The 21,382-nt window shown below is 36.7% G+C and overlaps 1 long non-coding RNA gene across 1 annotated transcript; it reads right to left on the bottom strand.

Moving 5' to 3' along the window:
* Window positions 1–2,690: 2,690 nt before the first annotated feature.
* On the bottom strand, window positions 2,691–21,356 carry LOC123802235 (uncharacterized). Its single transcript, XR_006782465.2, has 3 exons — window positions 21,049–21,356; window positions 8,599–8,661; window positions 2,691–6,426 (listed from the first exon to the last, which is right to left on the bottom strand). It is a non-coding gene; the product is annotated as an uncharacterized LOC123802235 (long non-coding RNA).
* Between the last annotated feature and the right edge of the window lie 26 nt (window positions 21,357–21,382).

Here is a 21,382-nt window from a genome sequence, read left to right as displayed (position 1 = left end):
TTAGGAAAGAATTTCATACAGCCCAACAGCCTTCCCATTTGTAATGTTGAATCTCTGTAAGACTGGGCAGGATCCCAGGTCACAATTCTGTGATACCCGAATACGTTTTGTCACCAACTGGGGAATAATTCACTCTTGGTTGATCCCATGGTGGATGGTGTCCATTTATAGTTAAAAAGAACTTATTCTGATTTAGTAGTTATTGGTTTAAAGTGCATGATTTATTGTAGTTTGTTAGACCCATAGAATAACTTCTCTTGATTCTACTTAAATCTCTTCCCAGAGGAAAAGAAATTTAGTAAGAGCTGGAAGTGGACATTGGCCCTGGGTAGAGGCTCCTGTTTTCTAGGATGTTAGCATTATGCCAGACTCTGCTAACCTGGGTGGTCATTTTTAATGTGGACATTTTTCTAAGGAAGTAGACCGAAACCACTAAACATATTTGCTCCATGAGCTAAACCACAATAAAACAGAGGTCTCCTGTGTATAGCTTTCCTCACTCTTTGAATACAGCTCATTCTTATTTTATTTCCATAAGAAACAAATGCCCTTTAGAACGTTTCCCTTTGAAGTTTAAATGCAGTTGTGTAAGTGTGTGAATACATGTATGTCCAAAATGCAATTACATCCAAGAATCTGATTAAATGATGAAATGACCATTTCTCCAGGACAGTTAAGCGTCCTCTGAGGGTTTAAGCATGCCAAACCCCCAGACCCCAGCTGGATGATCCGTCATCACCCACCTATTGTAAATGTGAATGCATGAAATGGGAGAAAATATGGTGTCATAAATGAGTAATAGATTCCAAAAAAAGATAATACTGTGCTGGATATCTATTTGGAAGGAAGGGTTTCGTTTTTATGGTTTTGTGTTTTTCAACTTTAGCTGTTCAACATCACTTCAGAGACTTTCTATAAACTTGTCTTTCCTTTGTCTTCGTTTTTCTTCCTCCATGGATGGTAGCTTCTGTCCCCACCAAAAGAGAGAAGGGCCACTTATCGTTAGACCAAGAGCCCTCTGAGTCACATAGAGAGCTCAGCGAGGTGAAGGAGTTCCCCAGGGATCATGACTGGAAGGCTGAAGCCTTGATCTCATGCTTAGCCCTGTTCTTGTTCGAGGTGGGAGAACATCCCGTCACCATACCCCCAGTTCTGTTCTGTCTGAAGAAGAGTATGACTTTCTTAAAATTAGTAACCTATACACACCACCAATGCCAGAATTTCTCTGCATAACTCTGGGAGGTAAATAGAATCCCAAACATTATCTGGGTATCTATTCTCCACGTTACCTGGACAAGATATAAATATATTATAAATTAATTATATATACATATACTTTTTATTTCTCCAAGGACAGATGATATATTTAAGTTTGACATATTTCCCTAAAGTGCATGTACTGTCTTGGGTATGAAAGTTATATAAAATGTGAATTAAAGATAAATGTCTTATTACCTTTTTCTGTGAAATTGACGAAGTGCTCTCTCAGCTGCCTATTGTCCTAAATTGAAAGACGCTGGTTATGTTGCCCAGACCGTACACTGAGGGGAGCTTTCTCTGAAGCCGCACTGTGATGAGCAGGAACAGAGAGGTCTCTGCTTGCAGGACTGGATATACACATCAGCAGAACCGCAGATAGTGATGACTCCTCACTGATCATTTTATAACTCAGATGCATACTCACCTAAGACCTATATAATAGAAATTATGATTATTGCCTCGCATATAGTGAAAAGTTACACTTATATTTTATTGACTAAATATAAATACTATTGTAAATAACTCTAATTAGAATATAGGCTCACCAACCGCTTTTTAAATGACGTTTTATTCAATAGTGTACTGGACGCATGCATCTTTATAAACCCAATGTGCCCATGTATGGCGCACATATACAATGTTAAGGAATTAGACGTACTTCAATCATTCTACTTTAAAATAAATGTTGAAAGGAAGGGTCGATGAACTGGAAAGCTAAATCAATTTTAAAATAAATGCACATCTGCAAAACCGTAAATCAAATATTAAAATCCCCAATTGGTGTATTTTGTCAGAACCAAAAAATTCAATTTTCTTCATTGGTTCTCATCCACTGTGGAAGAATAGATAATTTGCATCCATCCTGATGGCAATAGCTGGGTTGTAATGGGTGATTCTGCATGCAGAATAAAGCACAGGACCAAATCAATTCCTAGTCGATAGAAAGTGACTCTGTTGGCAGTGGACACACATTCCGCCTGCAGACAGTGAAAGCAGTTCAGGGCCAAGGCTGTTTCATTACTAGCGATGATGGAGAATTGACCGGAGCACTACCTGTATAACACGGTCGCCGCTAGCAGATTGTCGTGCTGGGTTACTTCTTGACCTTTTATACATACGGTCAAGTGGAATGATTTTAAGTCACTTTAACATAGACACTTATAATTATCTTTGGGTTTCTACCACTTACAGGAGCTTAGGAGCAATTATTCTCCAATCATGTGACCTTTTGCAAAACTAATTTTTTCTCTACTTTAATCAATGCATAATCCTCAAAGCAGCTGTAAGTTTCAACCAATGATTCCTCCTTCTACCCATCATACTCGGCCCTCGTCACATTTCTAAGGTTACATCTGCGGCTCAATGATCCAAGGGAATAAATGTTGGAGAAGAGCAATGGAAGAGTCATAATAGTTCCACTTACTGAAAATAGTACTACTTCTCTCTAAATTAAGTGTGTAATTGGCAAGCCTTATTTATACTCTCATAGGGATTAGCTTTTATTGATCTAATTAGGATGAAGCTCTGAAATCACTTGCCAGTCAACCTGATGGAGCAGCAGCTGCACATTATTCTATTCTTCCCACAAAAAGTGACATCAGTGAGGGAAAATGCAGTAAAACATTCTAGACTTGGGCTCCGCCACCGAAGAAGCGCTTGTAACAACAGAGACCACGTCCTGATGGAAAGATCTCTCTAGAACTTCAATTTTAATTCCCACATAGGAGATGGGAAAAGAGGCTTTACGTTTTTGTTTTTGGTGACAAAGAGCATTGTGCTGCCCATGGGTGTTATGTAGGTTAAGCAGGAGGCCTCTTAAAGATCATATCATGCTCATTGGTCTTAAAAAACTTGACTTTTCCTGAAAAGATCGTGTCTTTTACATTTGCAGTTGATCCTCATATCTTTCTTTCCTTGTTTGTTTGGTTTTCCCATCAAAGGTACCCAAAAGAATCCCTAACAAATGTCTTATTTCCCATTTACAAGGCAATGTGGTAAATGATCAGTAAGACTGGAACTTAAACAATTAGGAAGAATGGGCAAAATGTCTTTTCTCTAATAAAATGGCTGCCGTGGACGATGGATTTGAGCATATCGACTCAGTTATTAGGCTCGGCCCTGGGAACGAGTGAGGCTGAGATCACTGATCAGACTCCGTCGCGATAACCTTGCTGATTTATCCCTTCGCACTGATGGACATTCATGGACACGGAGTCGATATTTTGAAGACGATTAGCGGAGAAAGTACTGGTCTTTCATTTTCAAGATAGCATCAGTTTTGAGCCATGAGTCAAAGACTTTAGCCCATTATGAGTAAAGCTGAAATCTGAAGTACAATTCGGTACCGCTAAGATGATGGAGTTAATTGGCTCAGGTTATAGAAAGTTGTTTGCATTTAAACGAAATGCAAAGAAAATACTCAGCTGGTAAGATCTTTAATGAGGACTCCTGGCATTTGAAAATGGAAAATCCAATACAAACATACATTTCCTTTTTATTACATTTCAAAATATATTTCTGCGTTCCTATTTCTAAGAGATATGAAATTTATTGGCAGTTAATATGATTAAAATATGAAAGCTGTTATATAACAATATGCCTATATTGCTCTAATGAAAGTTTGCTCTATGAAAGTTTCAATTTCATTTACATGCAAAATATTCTCTTTTCTTTTAATCATAGTGAAATTTTCTAATGTTTCCATGCTTTGGATAATATAAGACCAAGAAAAATTGTTTTTAAAAATGTACCTCCTTTAATAATGTAGCTTAGACAATCTTTCTTTTCGTCTCTCATGATCTCTTTCATCCCGTCTCTCTGTGTCTCCCTCTCTCCCTCCACACACAGCGCACACACATGAACATTCATTTGCCTAAATATATCTCTATATTGTGAACTTTGCTTTCATTTCTTAATTTTATTATAAAATGTACAGTTGAATCAACTGAACCCTTTCATTTAAGTTATTTAGATTTTTTTTTGACAAATAATCGTCGTGTTAGGCATCAACCAGATCTACACATTATTCTACGCTTCCAACAAGAAGTGACATCAGTGAGGGAAAATGCAGTATAACATTCTAGACTTAGGCTCTGCCACCAAAGAAGTGCTTGTAACAGCAGAGACCAAATCCTGCCGGAACGATTTCTCCAGAACTTCAATTTTAATTCCCATGTATGAGATGTCATATGATATGATGGCTCCTTAGAGGAAAATGAACCTCTAAAGAAACACTTGCAGTGCACTGTGATGAATGACAGTAGCATTACGGTGCCTAATTCTGCCTATGTCTTGTAGTCCCTTTCAGAGAGGAGTATTAGAGCTTCTTCAGGAAGAATCTGTAAGAGATTGTCAGCCAGGAAGTGGGGCAAGCCACTCAGGATGGGGGAAGAGCAAAATCGTCAGTGCCTTTACACAAGGAGATGGCCACATGGTGCATGGTGGTTGCCAAGGAAGATGACAAAAGAGAGGCATTGGGTCAGATCATGAAGGTCTTTAAATGCAATATTGAGGAGTATGAATTTTATTCAAAAAGTGATACATGATAGCAGAGGTCTTTTAATCAATGGAATGACGTGTTCAGATTTATTTCCTAGGGCAGTAAATTTGCCAGCAATTTGTATGGTGGACCAAAGTCTAGACCAGAAGACCTTTTATGAGGTTGTAGCAATCGTGCAAACAAGAGATGAGGAAGCCATGGTGTTTCTTTAGCTTTAGGTAAATATTGTGGTAATAGATTGAAGACATATATGTGTTTGTAATAATAGGATTTGCTAATAAATTTAATTTGAGATGGTAGGGAGACTTGATGGGCCATGGTATAGGAAGTGACAAAGAAGATACATGATGGACACCAAGTACGTTGGGGAAGGTAGGAATACACAGCGGACAAACTAAACATTCACGCTGGCAGCACACTCCAGGATTGATGTCCAGAAGGCCTGGAACTCAGCGCAGGTGCACGGACTAGAAATGGAGGCATGGCAATCATCAGAATGTCGAAGGGGCATAATGGAAGCCATAAAAGCAATTGTTATCATGAGGCAATGGTACCAAGTAGGGAGAGAAGAAAGGAGAAGTCAGGGAGTGCACTATGAGAGGCAAAGAAGGGAAGGGACACATTGAAAGTCAGAGGAGTGTTAGGAGAAGTAGGAAGAAGGAATGTGCCAGCAGCTTCCCGCTGTCAGCAATAAAGGAAAAACTAAAAATGGGCTCTTGTTTCTGGTGAGTAGTGACTTTAGGAGACAAATTTTAGTAGACAAGTGGTTCTCAACTAGGAGTGGTTTTGTGACCTACAGAGCATATGGCCATATGTGGAGACATTTTTGTTTGCCACAGGCTGGATGCTACTGTCATCTAGAAGATAGTGTCAGGGGGATGCTGTTGAACAGGAATTCACAATACAGCCCCCTGCCCCACAACAAAGAACTATCCAGTTCCAATGTTAATATAGGATGAGAGACTGCAGTTGCTGTGATAAGAGTCTAGATTCGTTCTTAGTAAGGTGGACCAAGAATTTGAGTTTAGGGGAGAGGCAGAATAAATAGCGACTCGTCTATCAAGACCAAACAAACAGTTGAGGAGCTAGAAGCAATTTTATACATAAGAGCCAATGGATATAGGGAAAAAATTAGCATAACGTACCATAATGCTGGGAAAATATAGGGTATGCAGAATGAAGCAGAATATCACCTATGAAATGCTCTCAGCTAAATCACATCATCACATAGGGAATTTGGATTAGCAGGACAACAATGTATGTCATACAAACAAGACTCAAAGCAATCTGCGTAAATTGGATCGAAAACAAAAGCAATATAGATATACATAAAAGTGGTAATGGTGAAGACAGCAAAGTTATAGCATGAGGACAAGATAACTTTCATGAAGAGAGAAGAAAATTATGTTGACATGTACCCTTTCACGGGTCAAAAATAAATCATGGAAATAGAGGTAGCAGGCTATAGCACCCAGAATAATGTAATCAAAGGTACATGGCATTGGTTTAGTCGTTAACCTAACAGAGGAAAATAGATGAGGACCACTGTGGGTTCTAGCAGGAGCTGCAGGATAAGCAGAGCTAGTGTGGACGCTCTTGGTTCTACCCACTTCCAAACAAGGGCCACTGGGACACATTCCTTATTCTCTTCAAGCAGTGTCTGGTTCCTGTTTGGATAAGAAAGCAAAGTTGCAAAGTTGTATTTCAACTGTCTCTTTCTAAGCTCTTCTCCCTTATTAATTCTGGAGACCTGTTGTTCCTGCTGATCTTTCTTTTTTTTTTTTTTTTTTAAAGATTTTATTTATTTATTTGACAGAGATAGAGACAGCCAGCAAGAGAGGGAACACAAGCAGGGGGAATGGGAGAGGAAGAAGCAGGCTCGCAGCAGAGGAGCCTGATGTGGGGCTCGATCCCATAACGCCGGGATAACGCCCTGAGCCGAAGGCAGACGCTTAACCGCTGTGCTACCCAGGCGCCCCTCCTGCTGATCTTTCAAGTCGCAAGGCACTGTCTTGAAACGCCCTCTGCTCCCACATATCCTGACCTCCAGTGCCATTCGAGGTCACTAAGGCTGGCTTCATTTTGGTGTTGATCTACTTAAAATGGCATTTTCTTATAACTCATGCTAAATCACAGTTTCAACCAAGAGTTGGAAAATATGGCCAGAAGATTTTTTTTTCTTTCCCAGACAGGGTATGATCTTTTCCCTTACAATAAACTGACATTTCTTGAGTACCATGCCCTCACTGTCCTTTGTCTCAGCTGAGGCCACTCATTTTACCTCATGCCAGGCTGTACTTTACTGCTTATACTCCCTGCCTTATCCCTGAATGCATTTGAATAATGAACACAGAGTTTCACCAAGCCCTTCTCAAATGCTAATGTGCGTTAAGAATCACCTGGTGATCTTGTTAGACTTGCAGATTCTGCTTCTGTAGGTCTGGGGTAGGCTGAGATTTTTCATTTCTAAGAATTCCAGGCAACAGCTGATAATTCTGGACCAACCAAGGACCAGTTTTGGAGTAGCAAGGATTTAACCTTGCAGAGAGTCTGCTAATTCTCTTGGGAGTCTGTTACTAGAATAAATCAATAATTTGAAAAAGGGATTAGAGCATTATTGCTCAGCCAGTGAAGACTATTTCTTCCCTTCTGTCTGTTGTTTTAGTTTAATTTTGCTTTTGCTTCTTTGGGGGGTGGGTGGGTGGGAATTACTCTATTCTGATCATTTTCATGCAATGAAATGCAGTGGTAGGACTTGGAGAGACAAATACTGGGTTCTCCATGACCTGTATGTCCTCTCAAATGTAGAACCAATTAAAATTCAAGTCAACTGGTGTTTTCAGCCCTCTTCCTCAAAGTGGGTATTTCTTATCATCTGAATATCCTGAGCTGAACATGAAAGCTCCCATTACTTCCTGGATCAACTGGCCTGCGCTGAGAATGTCTTCACAGCCCTTCATTCTTCTTTTGGCTCAGAAACTGTAACCTAACTAAGCCCCCTGTCTACTTCCCTTTTGCTCATGTATAATGCAGAGAGAAGAGTAGCTCTAGTCTGTAATTTTGAAGACATTTTTATCAATACACTTGTCTGTCTCTCACTCGAGAGAGCTAAGTGATACAGCTCACCTTAAATAAAAATAATCTTTATTATCTTGTAACACCCTCTGTTGCCCACCAAAGGAAAAAAAAAAAATAGCCTTGTGTATCTGGTGCCATGATTTTTAGCCAATTTCTATTCTGCAAGCACTACCCCTCCCAACCTGGTTCTCTGGGGAGAAAAATAGAAGAAAGAAAACTCTGATCAGAGACACATAGTAGCCAGGTAGAAAGCTCTGACTCGCGAGACTATTGCAGTCATCTGGGTAGAGAAGGCAGAATGCCAAGAGGATCATTAAAACATTATCAGAAAACGAAATTACATGACTTTCATGTGTTTTGAAAGTGACCTACATTATATCAGGGTTTATCCAAAATAAATACCTAATTCCATGTACTTCCTTTCTTACCTATACTTTTTCACTTACTAATCTAAATGCCTTAATTTGGTTTTACACTTGCTGTGTTTCTCTAAATTCAACTTTGATCTTTTAAAAACAGTGCATAAATTCAGGCCAATTTCTCTAACTCTCTCTGCCTTAACTCGTATCTCTGCTTTATCTCCAAATACTCTTTGATAATAAATGAAGGATTTCAGGACAAACTCTAAACCAATATTTATTGCATGTCTGCATTACGTTAGACACTTTTGTAACTGGTGAGGCAAGACAGTTAAAAGAAAGAAAGAAAGAAAAAGAAAGGAAGAAAGAAAGAAAAGGAAAAAAAGAAAAGTTCTTACTTACCTCCATGAGCTTTCCCTGTAGCTGAGGGAAACAGATCCATATTCTGTCAGATGGTATTAAGTGCTGTTAAGAGAAAGAAAACATTTACTGGATGTAGGGCATACCCAGGTTGAGGCAAGACCAGTAAGCAATGAGAGAGCAAGCCAAAGGGTAAAAAATTGAAAGAACCTCCATGCAGAGGAAACAGAAAATGCAAAGCACTGAGGGGAGGTGATGCTTGAGAAAGAGCAAAGAAGCTGACATGTCTGGAAGAGGTAGAGGGCAGGGCAGGAAGTCTCAGCATCTGGCCAGAGCCATCACCCACAAGGGCATATAGGTGAAGGGAAGTGGCCCTAAAATGGAATCTTGGCATTCCTCTATAAAACCAAAATATAAATAAAAATATAGAATAAACACAGACTTCATTATCTTAAAGGAATGACAGAGGTTTAGGCATCAAAACTTGCACAATAGAATAGTTGATGGTATGCACCTTTGATGACCACAGTCCTTTGGAGGAGAGTGCTTTCATTCTCATCTCAGCTGGAGGAATTGCAAAGGTTAACTGGTGGCATGATATACCATCAAAGTAACAAGCACTGTGGGACCTCTCCTAATATCACCTCCATTGACTGATGCCTAACGACTGGCCAGGCAGGTGGAACAAGTGAAAGGGGCCAATGCATTCTTTCCTTCTAAGTTAATAATTCCAGGTCTGAGTATAAGCCAAAAAAGCTTTAGACAGATACATGCTCCACATTATTTATTTTTTTTCTTTTAACATTCCATAGGCTGGAGGCGGTAAGCAGGGAAGAGAGTGAGGCCATAGTAGGAAGAAGACCAGGTCTGGGCAAAGACTATTGCCACCAGGGCTAGAAGTCATGGTAGGTACCAAGTAAGTATCGGGAAGTACCCAGTTGGAATTTAAATGAGCACTGTTCGCCTGTGCCAAGCAGACACCTATGGCATGCCCATCGCTGTAATTAAACTCTGAGGGTGCACTTAAACAGCAGTCACCATGCAGCCAGTCATTGTCCTGGAGGAGGAGGACTCTCATCTCCTACACCACATGGCCTGATTCAACATTCACTTCAGCCTCACAGTGTGGGCAGCCTCCCTCTCAAATCCAGGACCGTGAAAAGTACACAGAGCACAGTGGTGCCCTGCACATCTGGAGGCTTGTTGGTGGAGAGAAATGGAAATGCCTTGAGTGGCCAAATTGAACCAAAACAGACTAACTCAACGTTCAAACTTTCCCCTTGATCCTACTCTGTGCGTATTTGCTATAAACGGGATAGACTTGAGATTTTTAACACAGGGCTTCCAAACCTCTGGTCTTTCCATTATGCCACCTGATCCAAAAATAAATTCATAATTTTAAAAAATATTTATTTATTTATTTTGGAGAGAGAGCGAGCATGCCCGAGTGGGAGGGGCAGAGGGAGAGGGAGAGAGAACCTCAAGCAGATTCTATGCTGAGCGTGGAGCCGGATGCAGGGCTTGATCTCAGGACCCTGAGATTAGGACCTGAGCCGAAACCAAGAAATGGATGCTTAACAAACTGTGCCACCCAGGTGCCCCTAAATTAATAATTTTAAAAGTGATAATAAAGCTACAGAATATTTTATCCACAAAAATTGTATCTCTTTCAATAAATCTTATCTTTATACTTCCTCACTCACACATATAACAGTAATAAAATAATAGCAACAATAATAACCAGAATTTATTAAGCTTTTGATATGTGTTAGGCATTGTTCTAAGCATTTTACATGAATTCCTCATTTAGTCACACAACACACATCTCCTCTCCTCACTTTCTATGTCTCGGCCGCTTTAGGCTGCTTTAGGCTCCTAGAAAGTGCCAAATTCATTTCTGCCACAGGACTTTGCACTTGCTAGCCTCTCCCTCTGAAACAATAGCTCTGTTGAATTCATCATAAGGGGCTTTCTTTCATCCTCCTTACTTAAGTTACTCAACTCAAAACCTCCTAACCAAGAGGCCCCTCCTCCAGATGTCTAAAAATAGTCTCCTTCCTTCTGGTCAAGTATGACATTATTGTATTTCACGCATTTTTCACTGTCCCACTGACTGTCTGAAATAATGTTTTATTTACTATCGTGTGTTGTGTCATCTAGCTTACTCCACTAGAACATAAATATCTAGAGCCCAGGGACGAGTCTATCTTGTAACCAAGGGAAATGTAAGTCAAAACCACAATGAGGTACTCCATCACAGGTGCTAGGATGGCTAACATTAAAAAGGTAAGTATTGGTGAGGAAGTGAGAAATTAGATCCCTCCCACATGGCTAGTGGGAAAGTAAAATGGTGCAGCTGTTTTGGAATACAGTCTGGTACTTCCTCAAGAAGTTTAAATACAGACTAATCATGTGATTCAGAAATTTCACTTGTAGTTTTATTCCCAAGAGGAATGAAAACTTATTTTGGCACAAACACATGTGAATGGATGATTATAACAGCATTATCCACAACAGCCAAAAAGTACAAATGACCCAAATGTTCATCAACCGATGAGATAAATTAATGTGGTATTTCAGTGCAATGACATATGTGGCAATTCCGAAAAGTACTGACACATGCTAGAGCATGGACAGACCTTGAAAAAATTATCCTAAGTGAAAGAAGTCAGTTACGAAACATCATGTATTATATGATTTCATTGATTTGGAATGTCCAGAATTGTTAGACCCATAGAGACAGGAAACAGATTTGTAGTCTCTTTGGGTTGACGTGGGAGTGGTTGGTATGAATGGGACCACTGATGAGAATGGGGGTTCTTTGTGGGGTAATGAAAATGTTCTAAAATTGATTGTGGTGACAGTTGCACAACACTGTGAATATACTAAGGACCATTGGAATTGTACACAAAATGGGTGAATTATATGGTATATGAATTAAATCTCAAAAAAGGTGTAATAAAAAAGAGGGAACGGGGGTAAGTGGACTTCGTTCTTGATTCCTTCAGCCAAAGGTAGAACAATTTTCTATTTCTTTTTTATATTTGAATCTTCTCAAGGAGAGTTCCTTTCAAGGTGAGGCGTCAGTAAAATAATCTGAAATGTAGTTAGTAAGAAGGTTCCAATTAAACCATAATTAACTACTTCCTAACTTGATTCCAAGACAGTGAATTAAAAACACCCTTTTTGCTGCAAGCCGTAGATACATTCTTTTACACCATGTCTATTAATTTTCACAATATCTTTCAATCACTATCTGATTTCATCACGGCATGTTAGAATCTCTAAAATCCCATCCTGTCGGTAGAAACCATCCTTGTCCTGCAACAAAATATAGTCTGAACGGTGTGTTCTGTCTGCAGGTCGGTTTCATTGGACATCTTGAACTGCTTTCAAACACTTGAAGTCAAAGCTCCGAGTGCCCCTTTTGGAACTACTTTGTCCTTGATTTTTACAACCTTGTGCATTTGGACGGAAATAGAATCCATATGTTTTTGATTTATTTACACTGAAATCATCAAAACACCAGTCTTTCAGGGTGATTTGATATCCATGAAGACTATTGAGACTTTTTGATAATCCTTTAAAGTGTTTACATTTAAAAAAAAAATTAAAAAAAAAACAGGAAGTGTTGCTTTCCCCCCAAATAAACTAAAATGCTGGGAAGTTCATTTTTGATGTGTTCTAAACTTGTCCAAACAAGCTCTCTCTCACAGGTAGAGGGACGAGCAAGTTGCTGGTGACATGCTCACCGTAAGTGAAAGTGCTGAAGCTTTTTGATGAGCCATAAAGCATGAACAATTCAGAGCACCTTTTACAGCGCTCATGGGCTTTTGACCTTCTCATCCTAATGTAAAGTTCCGAAAGTATTAATTTCCATTACTGTGGATGCTGTTACTTGTCTAGTTTTATGTTTCCAGATTTGAATCCATTACTACTTACTCAACATTATTAAGCATTTTATTGTACTTTATTTGAAAAGTGCTCGGTAATCATTTTAAATTTATTTTTCACATGAGATGTAAATTTACTTCTTACATGAGGTGTAAAAAAAATTACCATGCATTTTATATATCACTGGTTCCATAAAAATGCTTTTTCCACTGGGTTATATTCAGAGTAGGTAAAATTAGTGCTAGTATTATAAAAGAAAAAAATAGTTTAGAGTTAAAATGCTGTATTTTAAAAGTTATCTTTCAGCCTGTTTTTTTTCTTTTTTCTTTTATGGTTAGGTCAGTTTTGCTCTTGATTAAATGTATTTTTAAAGATGCATTAAGAGATTCTTCATCTTCTCAAATTTTCTTCCTTTCCCCATTTTCCCAAAATGAAATACGTACTCCCGTATTTACTTACCCTGGTCCATATGGATCGGCTGCTATCATTCCATCCCAAGTGTCCGTTTGAGGATCAATTTTCCTTTTAAGAAGGTTACCTGATCCAACAATTAATAGCCTGGCTTCATACAATTATTTTTCCTACATAGACCATGTATGGAGAGCACCATGTGATACAAGGGTATTTTTCTGGATTGTGTTCTCAAGTCTTTTCCTGTTGAATAGCATCCAGAATTTATGGCACTTTTGACAATGTATATTTTTACATAGTTTAAATTCCATTTATAAAAAAGCAAGTGGATTTTTTTCTTTAGGTGATTGAAGTCTACATTGCATGTTCAAATGGATTAGATAGTCATGAGGTTGACCCAAATTGAAGTCAATCTAATTGTTACATAATGTTTTCTTTGAAGTGCTGTTGGAGATGCACTATTTAATGGAAAAGGACTTTTGTTACTTGAAAGTTATCAATAAGCTCAACACGCACACCAGTTAACCTTTGCCCTTATCTATGTATGACTAGAAAACATCACAATTCTTTCTCAAACCTACATGGAAACCTTACACTCTGAAGAGCAATCAATACATCACACTATTCTAAAATAATGATTACTTTGACCCTAAAAAGTTAGGTTCTTTATATATATATATATATATATATATATATATATATATATATATATATAATATATTAAATATATATATAAAAATATATATATATTTAATTAGGTAAGACCTATGATTATAGAAATGCATGGGATTTCAAAGCCTATTATACTTTGTTGTCATAGCCCAGCAAATATCTTCATTTAGATTAGAATGAAGAAGTGAATCCATTGTTTTTAAAGTGCTAAGTCCCTAAAATATATTAGGAGGATTTCATTGCAATGACCATTTTCAATTACTTAATTGCTCAAGTGTAGCTTTTTTCATCATTCCACACATATCGATGCAATGGATATTTATTTGTATTCACTGGTTTTCTATCTTATTTCTGTACCGTGAAGAGCATGAACTTCCAGTCATAATGATGTAGTGAGGTGAGAATGAATGGCTGGATGATTTTGGTCACTTTTTCTTTCCAAGTAGAATTTACAGTGTGAATTCAAATTGAGTTACTTAGGTTAAAAACAAACAAAACAAAGCAAAAGAGGACTTCATTTCTAAGCTGAGTAAAGAGTTCTTGTAGCCCAAAGAGTGGTATTTATCAGTTGCTGGGTATGCACACAGATAAAGGTGAAAAAATAATCTAAAATTATTTTAGTTTAAGGGTTTTTCAGAAAACAGCATGCCCACTTGTAGTTGAAAATCTCTCTCTCCTCTCTCTTTCTGTCCCTATATCTTTTTTCTTCTCCAAACATGTATTGATCAAATACATACATGATTATATGATGAGTGATGAAGCCCATGCCTATTTCTGAAGCCATTGAACAGTTATTCAGGAAGACTTAGTTTTAAAGCTGGGATTTCATTAATTTATCTGAATTTCCAACATGTATAATGAACAAATGATGTTAACTCGCTTTATATACAGAAGTACTTACAAGTGAAAAAGGCACATTTTGTTTTATTTCAAGTGTTAACTCACTTAGAAGTACTTGAGGAATGTGTTATTATTATAAAACTACATAAATATTTATAAAGTCTTAAACCTTTTTTTATAGTGTTTTTCTTAGGTCCAATATTAAATCAAAAGATAATTTTTACGTTATTTTCATCATGGAATACTGGGTGTAAATTAAAATAGCAAGAATGATGTTTTTATCTTGCCACAACCATGTATGTCCATATTTAAGAGCTTATCTAGTAATGAATTCTTAAACTGCTTTGTAGAAATAAGCTTTTCAATTCTGATAGCTTTGCCTCTTGCTGCCCTGCCTACACAAATGGATCCATATTTTCTGCAAGCTATTTGCAAATGTGCAAGCCATCTGCAGCTGAATGATTAGGGGAGTGCAGGAATATGTATCCTGTATTTGGTCCCCATTGGCCATTTATTTCTGTTTTATTGTTTTAATTATAAAGACTAATCTTCATTGTGACTGTTATATGGCATTTGCATGTTAAAAAGTACCCTCAAATATTCATGTACTTTTAAATTGCACTATAATTTTGAGAGATATTAATCTGAGATTAATTTTGGGTATCACTTAGTGTTGTTGGAATGGGTTTGTGCTGCATAGTGGTACTGGAAACTGGAAGTTACATTTCAATGTTAACTGACTGTTACATGACAAGTAAACAAGTTTAATTGTGTTATTCACCTCATTGACTTTAATGAGTCGATAATAGATGTAATAGGCACCTCAGGACCAGATGGCATAGGGTAAAAAGTCCCCATGAATACCATTTTTTCATCTCAAGTATCTGATAAATATGTTAACTTCCTGCGTTATGGCAATTGCTGAAATTTCTTAGCAGCTGGTCAGTTACCCTACACTGCAGGGGCCACCCGGCACTGTTGATAGCAGAAGTCTCAGCTTTATATTGGTAGAAAGAGGAAGAGTAAAATCTATGCCCTCTTTCAGAACTACAATACAATACCATAACTGAATAATTGTGTAAAATTATATCATTCAATTAAGGAAAAGTTTAGGGAATGGCTCTGAAAGGGATCGTGTAGTCAATCTGAGCATTAAGAAAAGCTTAAATATGAAAATGCCACTTTCAAAGGTATATGATTAGTTTGCCCTTTCTTAAATTTTTTCACCTGTTCTTTGCTACTTTCTTTAACACACACACACACACACACACACACACACACACACACACGAGTATAACTTGATGTTAATTGGCCAAGTGACAGTAGTAGCTACTGTGGACGGAACATTTTTAATTTGTAGCAGCGGATTCATCGTGCATTCTTATAGGTGTTCCTCTCTTCATATGCTTAATAAATTTCTTCTTTTTAAATAAAGAATCGAAGTATTTTCGCTTTGTGTAATATCGAAAAGCCTATTCTCAAGTTAGTGTTGGAATGTTGTCTTGGCAACCAAGGAAATGTTGTCAATAGTTTCAAATGTTATTATGTTCTTGGAAAAGCAAGTAAATACTCACCTTGTCAATTTAATAGTATATCAAAATAGAATTCCTATTTCTTCTGGGAAAACTTTAGACCCTAGAAAAGACACTAACCCACAGTCAAGACTCTACAGCACATGGAATATTACGGGTAAAATGAGAACAATCCATTAAAGTGTCTCACCAGCTTATCTTCATGACTGAAGTTGATTCTAATTTCTCATGTACTTAATGCTTAAAATTTTAGCTGCAGCTCAGTGTTAAGCCCTCTAGAACAATTCACACATGTGCTGGATTTGACAGCAGAATAGCAAAGCTGCCTCAGTGCCCACCTAAGAAAGGGTATCTTTGAAGATTGTATGTGTGAGAAGGTGCCCTCATATTAGTTGCTGCTCTCTTTTTGGTAAATGGGACTTTTATTCTCATGACTAATGGTAGATTAGAGCTGTTTATCCTTAGAAGGTTTAAAAAAAAAAAGGAGACTATTCTTCATATTTTATACTTTCACATTTGATAGTAGGCAATGAAACTCAACTCCTGGAAATGGCAGAACAGATAATTGAGAAAAATAAGAAAAAAAAAAACTGGATAATTTTCTTTTAATCTGTAGGAATATTTTGAGAAGCTTCCAAGATCCAACATAACTGAACTGCATTTGGAAAGTTTAAATCCTCGAGGGAAACCTGGTGATTCTGGGGGATACTGTAGAGACCTTGAAAAAAACAAAAGTAGAGTATTGACATCCTCAAGTACTGTAAGATACAAATGTAAGTTCAGGATACACCAAAATTCGAGGCAGTCTGGCAAAGCAACCTAAATTTAGCCTGTGATTTTAAAAAAAAAGCTCTACAATCATAGCAAGGGGAATAAGATAGAGAGCAGCTACGTTGATGACTGAGATGTTATTGCTTAAAATAAGATAATATTGAAATAAGATAACTGACACAGTCTCTCAGCTCCTAACAGGAAAAAATATCTTTCCAAAAGAAAATAAAACATTTCCTTTTCCAAACTATTACTCAGTTTTTTATTAGCAATGTACTGGGGTGCTTGGGTGACTCAGTCATTAAGCATCTGCCTCTGGCCCAGGGCGTGATCCCAGGGTCTTGGGATTGAGCCCCGCATCAGGCTCCCTGCTCCGCTGGGAGCCTGCTTCTTCCTCTCCCACTGCCCCTGCTTGTGTTCCCTCTCTCGCTGGCTGTGTCTATCTCTGTCAAATAAATAAATAAAATCTTAAAAACAACAACAAAAAACAATGTACTTTACCAGGGAAGCAAAGAGGAAAAAACAATTTTTTTTAAAGAGAAAAAAACAGAGTAAGTAAAGGCAGATAATGGACATACGACACTCAAATTAAAACAACTTTATCTAACATTTTCAACAAATTAATTAAAAATTAACAATTTCCACAGAGGAATAGAAATTAATAAAAAGGAACCATGGAAAATATACACCGGAATTATAAAATAGGTGCAACTGAAAATAAATATGATAAAGTATTCATAGATGACCTACTTCTCGGTAGGGGTTTTGTACGTAGCAAAGCAACTCCCTTGTTGCGATCTATTAAAAGTCAGTGCTCAACACGAGGTTTAAAAAAGAAAGAAAGACAAGAAAAGAAAACATAATAAATACATATAACAGTAGAGTAGATGCAACTAAAGAGAGAATGAGTAAACTAGATAGAATATCTGAAGAATTTATCTCCCCAAAATGAACAGATTAAAACATGGAGGTATAAAAAGATTTTAGAGACACAGGGATACAGGTAGAAAGCTTAATTATATATATCATTGGAGCTATTAAATACAAGAAAAAAAGAACAGAAAAGAGAGCATATTTCAAAAACAATGATACAAAATTTGCGGAACTAATGAGAGTTGTTAGGACGCTACTTAAAACCTCTACGATCTCTAAGCAGATATACATACACACAGGCACACATATATGGTACATCATAGTAAAACTGCTAAAAAGCAGGGATTATGACAAAAGCCTTAAAAAATTCATAAAATTAAGATGTGTTACATTCAAAGGAAAATGGTAAGAGCAAAACTAAAACAATGGAAGCTACAAGATAACACAGTTATATTTTCCAAGTATTTCAAACAAATAAACAAAACACAACAAAAAACTATCAACCTAGAATTCCATACCCATTTAAGAAAATAATCTTATTTACAGTTGCATCAAAAATAATAAAATATGTAAGAATAAACCTAACCAAAGAGGTGAAAAATCTGTACTCCGAAAACTATAAAACACTGATGAAAGAAATTGAAGATGACACAAAGAAATGAAAAGACATTTCATGTTCATGGTTTAGAAAAACAAATATTCTTAAAGCGTCCATATTACCCAAAGGAATCTACAGATTTAATACAATCTCTAGCAAAATACTAACAGTAGTTTTCACAGAACTAGAACAAACAATCCTAAAATTTATGGGGAACCACAAATGACCCTGAAGAGCCAAAGCAATTGCGTAAAGAAAAGGCAAAGCTGGAGGTATCACAATCCCAGGTTTCAAGTTATACTACAGAACTGTAGTAATCAATACAGTATGGTACTAGAACAAAAACAGACACATAGATCAATAGAATAGAATACAAAACCTGAAAATAAATATGCAATTATATGGTCAATTAAACAATTGGTATTGGGAAAACTGGTCAGCTACAACTTGACCATTTTCATACACCATACAAAAAAATAAATTCAAAATAGTTTAAAGACCTAAATGTGAGATCTGAAACCATAGAAATCTTTGAAGAGAGCACAGACAGTAATCTTTCTGACGTCAGCTGTAGCAGCTTCTTACTAGATATGTCTCCTGAGGCAAGGAACACAAACAAAAAAATAAACTATTGGGACTTCATCAAAATAAAAAGCTTCTACACAGCAAAAGAAACAACCAACAAAACTAAAAGGAAACCCTACTGAATGGGAGAAGATATTTGTAAATGACATATCTGATAAAGGGTTAACATCCAAAATACATAAGGAACTGATAGGACTCAACACTTAAACAAATAATCTAATTTAAAAATGGGCAGAAGGTATAAATAGACATTTTTCCAAAGAAGACATACAGATGGCCAACAGACACATGAAAAGATGGTCATCATCAGGGATATGTAAATCAAAACTGTACCTCACCTCACACCTGTCAGAAAGGCTAAAATCAAAAACACAAGAAACACATGTTGGCGAGGACATGGATAAAAAGGGATCCTCTTGAACTGTTGGTGGGAAAGCAAACTCGAGCAGTCACTGTGAAAAACAGTATGGAGTTCCTCAAAAAGGTAAAAATAGAATTACCATATGATCCAGTAATTCCAGTAGTGGGTATTTACTTTTAAATAGCTATACAAACAAAAACTGAGAGAAATCATCACCAGTAGAACCATACCAAAAGATACACAAAAAAACATGTTCTTCAAAATGACCCAATATGGAAACTCAGAGCTAAAGAATATAAGGAAGAGAAAAACATGTAAAACATATAAAAGCATATTGAATATTTTAAACAAAAATAAGGCATTGCTTTTTAAAACATGCATATTATCAAAATATGGACCAACAATAGTATATAAATCTAGTAATGGAAATGTGTAGAAATGGTTTTGAGTCCACATGGAATATTTACAAAAACGACCCTTTTCTAAACCTGTGATCCTCAAGGAGTGGCAATTTTTGTCCCCATCAGGGGACATTTGTCAATGACTAAAGACATTTTGATTGTCATGAAATGGTGGAGAATATTGTGCTACTGGTGTCTAGTGGGTAGAGAGCAGGGATCCCACTAAATAAGACCACCCCACAGCAAAGAACTATTTTATTTAAAATGTCAATAGTGCCATAGTTGAAACTCTCCATTCTAGACCATAAATTAAATTGTCATAAAATTCCACAAAATTGAAATCTCACAGAATATACACTATTAATAGTATGCAATTAAGCTTGAAAAAACAACATAAAGATAGCTGAAAAATCCCCACTTATTTGGAAATTACATACCATGCTTTTCAACAACCCACAAAGGAAAGAAAAGATGGAATGATGGGAATTGAAAATATTTAGAATTAAATATTATTTAAAACTTAGATTTCAAAACTTGGCACACACAAAGAAAACGGCATTAAAAGAAAATGTATAACAAGTAATGCACATAACTGAGAAAAAATACAGAATAAATCAATTAACTTCAAGAAGTTAAAAATAGAACAACAAACCTACTCAAAGAAAATAGAAGAAACAAGCCAATTTAAAAAACTTAATAGAATAAGAAAAATGTATGAATTCAAATCTATTTGTGATAAAAAAGTAATCATAGCTAAATAGAAAATTGAAGGAGTTTCCTTTATTAGATAGAATGTCTGCAATTAGAGATCAAAAAGTATTGGAAATACTGTTTAATAGGAGAGATGGCATAAATAATATCAGAAATAGGAAACAAAACAGCATCACAGATTCTATATATGAGATGATATTGTGACAAACTTTAAAGAAATAAATTTGAAAATTCATGTGAAGTGGACAGATTCCTAGAAAAATAATAGCATGTGTCAATATTAGTTCCCCATTTTTGTATAGTCATTCTGTGGTTTTGTAAGAGAATGTCCTTGTTTTTAACAGAAACATACTAAAATATGTAGTGATAAAGGCTATCAACTTTGCTGTTTACTCTCAGAAAAATATTGTGTATGTGTGTTTGCATCAGAAGGTGTAGCAAAATTTTAAAAACCTGGTAACATCGAATATGCTGCAACTGGAAAACTTCGCACTGCTAGTGGAATTGGAATAACAACTCAGGATAATGTGGGCTGATAGCTGCTAATACTGACAATATGCATGACATGACAGAGCAGCTACACAGCAAATGCAACATACATGCAACATACATATAACATACAAGGCATCCAAAAGTCTATTCCTGGCAACATTATTTGTAACAACCAAACACTAACATAAAACAACTCAAAAGTCCATCAGGAGTAGAGCGGATAAGTAGCAAGTGTACGGTTTAGAAAATGGGATTGTACAGCCATGAAAGTAAATGAACTATTGTTATATAAAATGACATTGATGAAAAGATGCAAGCACAAATGATTACCTACTTTATGACCCTGTTTACCTGAATTTGAAAACCAGACAAATTCAGTCTGTCCTGATAGAAGCCTGGAAAGTGGTGACAGATGGGTGGGGATCACGGTCACAAGGGGGCTTCTGGGGTGCCGGTCATGTTCCATTACTTGAGCTGGGGTAGTAGTTCTGCAATTGTGTTCAGTTTGAAATAATTATTTGAGCTAAAAGATCCCATTTTGTGCACTTTCCTGTTGCTTCATTCTTAAATAGAACCTGTTTGGAAGTAGAAAAAAAAAAAAGTACGTAGACAATTGGAAGCAGACTTCAGAGCTATTGTAACTGACTCTTAATGTATCCTCTTTCAACTTTACTGGGAGTGAATT

This window comes from Ursus americanus, chromosome 10 (assembly GCF_024610735.1).
Source record: "Ursus americanus isolate L20-20 chromosome 10, mUrsAme1.1.p, whole genome shotgun sequence".
NCBI classification, from domain to species: Eukaryota; Metazoa; Chordata; class Mammalia; order Carnivora; family Ursidae; genus Ursus; species Ursus americanus.
This window is presented reverse-complemented; position numbering and strand designations above follow the sequence as displayed.